The sequence below is a fragment of the Triticum aestivum genome, chromosome 4A (genome assembly GCF_018294505.1).
Source record: "Triticum aestivum cultivar Chinese Spring chromosome 4A, IWGSC CS RefSeq v2.1, whole genome shotgun sequence".
Lineage (NCBI taxonomy): Eukaryota > Viridiplantae > Streptophyta > Magnoliopsida > Poales > Poaceae > Triticum > Triticum aestivum.
This window is the reverse complement of record NC_057803.1, coordinates 533,232,907-533,237,618: the sequence shown is the minus strand read 5'-3', so window position 1 is coordinate 533,237,618 and position 4,712 is coordinate 533,232,907. Positions and strand designations below refer to the sequence as shown.

The 4,712-nt window shown below is 43.0% G+C and overlaps 1 long non-coding RNA gene across 1 annotated transcript; it reads left to right on the top strand.

Annotated features, from left to right (window-relative positions):
* Window positions 1–2,033: 2,033 nt before the first annotated feature.
* LOC123082216 (uncharacterized) lies at window positions 2,034–3,968 on the top strand. Its single transcript, XR_006438976.1, has 3 exons — window positions 2,034–3,044; window positions 3,452–3,533; window positions 3,615–3,968. It is a non-coding gene; the product is annotated as an uncharacterized lncRNA (long non-coding RNA).
* Window positions 3,969–4,712: the final 744 nt, after the last annotated feature.

Genomic DNA, 4,712 nt, shown 5'->3' with positions numbered 1-4,712 from the left:
GCAAAAAGAAATGAATTTGTAAAAAGTTTGCGCATTTTTAAAAGAAAGAAAAATAAAAAGGAAACAGAAAAAGGAAAAATAAAACAAAATAAAATAAAATAAAGTAAAAACCATGCCAGGAAAAACTGTAAGAAAAATGTACCAAAAAACACTGAAAAAGACTTACGATGGGCGGGCCTAATTGTCACGTAGTGTTAGGAGCGGTGTGCGCCAGGTAGCGAAATTTTCTGAACTGGTGCTTAAGGCGCTAAATAGGATCAAAATCAGCAGCAGCTGTCTTTTCGTCAAAATAATGAAAACAAAATATAGACCACAAGTCCACAACCCAATCCAAGTTGACTGTAAATGACAAAATTATATCTAGCAAAATTATTGGTTGATTCTGTAGCCTTTTAAAGTGCATAGATAAGAAATGCAACACAATGACCCAAAAACACATTTATGTCATCTCAGAGGCGGAGGACGAAAAAAAATTAAGATGTGGCAAACTGTCAACTAAACAAAATTGATGCCTCCTAAAAAATTTAATGCAAAAACATAATAGTCAATTCACACTGCACTAAAGCTTTTATTGACATCTATAAGACGCATGCAGTGGCACGGCTAGGTCGCGACGGAGTTAGGGATGGACGAACGGGCGACGGCGGCGGCGTTTTCGGGCACAAATCGCTAGCGGCGGAGGCAGGCAGTCATCAGCGTAGCGGACTCAAATCGGCGGGTCGTCGGCGGCTACAACTGCGCGGCCGGTGGCGGGGTCGGGTATGGGCCGACGGGCGACGGCGGCGCGTTTCAGGGCAACAACCACGGACGGGCGAACTGACGGAAGTGAAATGAAGACGGTTGGCGTGCTGCCGTCAGTTTTACATCTCCTAGAGGTGGAGAAGCAAATTTGCACCGTGAGGGGTTGTAGTTTACATTTTCGAAAGGTGAATATACAGTTTTTTTTGCATCAACACCATCTGTTGGGGAGGTGTTTTTAGCCTCAGAGATATTTATTTTTGCATATACATCTTCACTTGAAGATGCGCTTAAACCTAACATTGGGTCGCGTCGTGTTGGTAGTCAAAAAAAATACAAGTTGCACGCATCAACAAAATTTTATAAGTTCTGTTTTTGGATCGCCTAGTCACAAGTTCCATCAGGAGCAAGCCGTGGAGAGAATCGATCTGATCGTTGTGCAGCGGAAGCGAGCTGGTTCCCGTACGTCTACGTAGTAAGATGGGTATGTGCTGGGCAGCACACCAATCAAGCTGCCTGCTTGTGTGCTTCCCGAGGTCCCTCCATTCCAAAATATAGGGCGCCCGCGCTTCCCGAGGTTCAACTTTGACCATAAATATAACAAATAAGACCAACTGCGGCGGGAGAAAAAATTATATAATTGAAAACATCTTTCGAATACGAATTCACTAATATAATTTTTGATCCCGCCGCAATCGGTCTTAATAGTTAAATTTACGGTCAAAGTTGAAGCACGGGAATAGAGGAAGCACTACATTGTGGAATGGAGGGAGTAACTTATATGCTTCATCTAGCTTTGTTTGGGTGAATCGATCTAGCGTGGTCTAAAACTAACAAGCAGTATATGTTTAGATATCTACATGAAGAAAAGTATATGCTTATATATATATAGGGTCGTGCTATTCATCACCCTGGTTGAGGAATAGTTATTCTTCACCCCCCTCTATTTTACCATCAATGCACCGTAATTTTACGTTCCGTAAGTTTTGTCTTATTTTCGACGTAAAAAGAGACCGTAAGAAAATATATAATCGCCGTAAAAAATATTTTATGTTACGTAAAATTACAAACGTAAAAATATAGTCTAAAATACACATAAATTACAAATCTTCTTGTCTTATGACCTATATTTTTATTTTTTATGTCAAATTTTACATAGTGAATCAATAGGAATGTAACTATTTGAATTCTAAACGTAATTTAATTATAAAATGATCGTAAGATTACCTCGGGTGAAGAATAACTTATTCTGCATCCTGGATGATGAATAGTAACACTATATATATTGGTGTCAAATCAAGGTGTGGCGGCTGCCACACCTTGCCCACTGGGCTCCTCCGCCAGTGTGTCATCTCATATGCCAACTCAATGAATGCTGAATAGAAAGCATGCATGCTAACTTTTTTCAGTCATTAAAGCGAACGGTGCGTCTATCTATAGCACAGACTGACCAAGAGATTCACTGACCAGCAAAGCAGGGCTACCCTCGAAGTCATCCAGTGTCCAGATTTTCCCTGTCAGGGGCTCCGGGAGCTGCACAGTCAGCAGCAAGAAACCATGAGGAACAACACGACAGCTACACGTGGCTTCAATCTTGATTAGAACATGGGCTAGAAATTACTAAAAAGCAAGAGCGACCTCGAATTGGGGTGCGCGGAAGCCCACGGAGACGCCGGTGGACTCCAACCTGGCTGCGCGCACCCGGAGACGCGTACTGCGGCGGCCTCCCCTACCGATACGCACGGACCTGGTGGGCGAGAGCCTGGCATGGGCGGGACGAGGACGACGGTGAGGAGGAAAGCAGGGAGGCGCGCGCTCCGGCGGGTGCACGCGGCGATCAGGGACATGGCGCGTTCTGCTCGAGTAAAATCACTGTTCTGACCTTGTCAGTGTTTATAGTCACAAACTGAACTCGACGAGAAAGTATTTCATGATTTGACTCTTTTAGAAACGCCAGGGTCCGCGGCGTTTCCACCCAACATAGAAACGCCGAGCAAGCTAGCGTTTCAAGCCAACACGCAAACGCCGAGGCGGCTGGCGTTTCTGACCTGGCCCACAGTGAGTCTGAACCCGCTGTTTTCGCTGACGTGGCACGCTTGAAACGCCAAGGTCCTTGGCGTTTCTGACCAGGATTAAGTAACGCGCACGGGCCGCGGGGGCCTAACCCAGCCAACTCCTCCGGTCGAGCAGTTCCTTCTCGACGACGAACTGGCGGCCGCCCCTCCCTCTTCTTCACCAAATCTTTTCCAGATCTGCTATTTTGATCATCAAAACGAGGAGATCGGAGCATCCCCGAGTTGCTTGAGGTATTCTCCTCCCAATCCTCCATTTATTTTCAGTCAAGATTGGCTACTGTAGATGTATTTTTTTCAAACATGGTGGAACCCTAAGATAAGTTATTAGTGATTTGTTTGATGAATATTTTGGTTACATTATGTTTAGAAAGAAGACATATACTCCTTGTGTTTAAGTATTCTTAGTTAACTTGTTTATTATTGGATTTAGAGAGAGACCATTTTTTTGGATTAGGTTGAGCCTATTATTTGTTAATAATTAGTTGTGATAAATTCTTTAGGATAAAATAGGTTGAAAAGAATTGGTGTTGGTAATGTATCTTTGGGATAATTTGTAGTAGTTCTCACACGATTTTGTATATGATGCGGTCATAATTTTAAGCATATATTATAACAAATCCATTGACCTTATTTTGTAGGATTTTTGAGCCGGATAAATATCCCGGCCTTGATGATTATTACGAGGAGAAGCATCGTGCTGTGCTAGTGGAAAGAGGGGAGGTAATTATGTATCTACATTGTTGATTCTCATATTCTGAGTAGTTTAGAGAAGTATATAAATTGTGCGTGTGTTATTTGTAGGTTCCTCCAGTACTTCGTTTGAGAGGCCACAACCCACGTGAGTCCTTGAGGTATGACCATCGCTACGAGCCTTATTTTAGAAGAATGGATCTTCTCCAGTTTGTGCTTAACTTTAAAGGCACACCACCATGGCTGAACTCGACGGCCATTACCGCCCTTACGGACTGTTGGAGACCGCAGACACACTCTTTTCACCTTGCTCTTGGTGAGATGACCGTTACTTTGGAGGATATTGCGATGATCTCCGGTCTTCCGATCGAGGGCAGGGCTCTTACCGGGAAGGTGAGGTCTGAGGGGTGGCGACAAAGGGTTGCAGGTTTGGTTGGTGTTGAACCTCCCCCGTGAATTCATGAAACAAAGAAGGTGAAGGAAATATGCCCTAGAGGCAATAATAAAGTTATTATTTATTTCCTTATTTCATGATAAATATTTATTATTCATGCTAGAATTGTATTAACCGGAAATATAATACATGTGTGAATACATAGACAAACAGAGTGTCACTAGTATGCCTCTACTTGACTAGCTCGTTAATCAAAGATGGTTATGTTTCCTAACCATGGACAAAGAGTTGTTATTTGATTAACGGGATCACATCATTAGATGAATGATCTGATTGACATGACCCATTCCATTAGCTTAGCACCCGATCGTTTAGTATGTTGCTATTGCTTTCTTCATGACTTATACATGTTCCTATGACTATGAGATTATGCAACTCCCGTTTGCCGGAGGAACACTTTGTGTGCTACCAAACGTCACAAGTAACTGGATGATTATAAAGGAGCTCTACAGGTGTCTCCAAAGGTACATGTTGGGTTGGCGTATTTCGAGATTAGGATTTGTCACTCCGATTGTCGGAGAGGTATCTCTGGGCCCTCTCGGTAATGCACATCACTTAAACCTTGCAAGCATTGCAACTAATGAGTTAGTTGCGGGATGATGTATTACGGAACGAGTAAAGAGACTTGCCGGTAACGAGATTGAACTAGGTATTGGATACCGATGATCAAATCTCAGGCAAGTAACATACCGATGACAAAGGGAACAACGTATGTTGTTATGCGGTCTGACCGATAAAGATCTTCGTAGAATTTG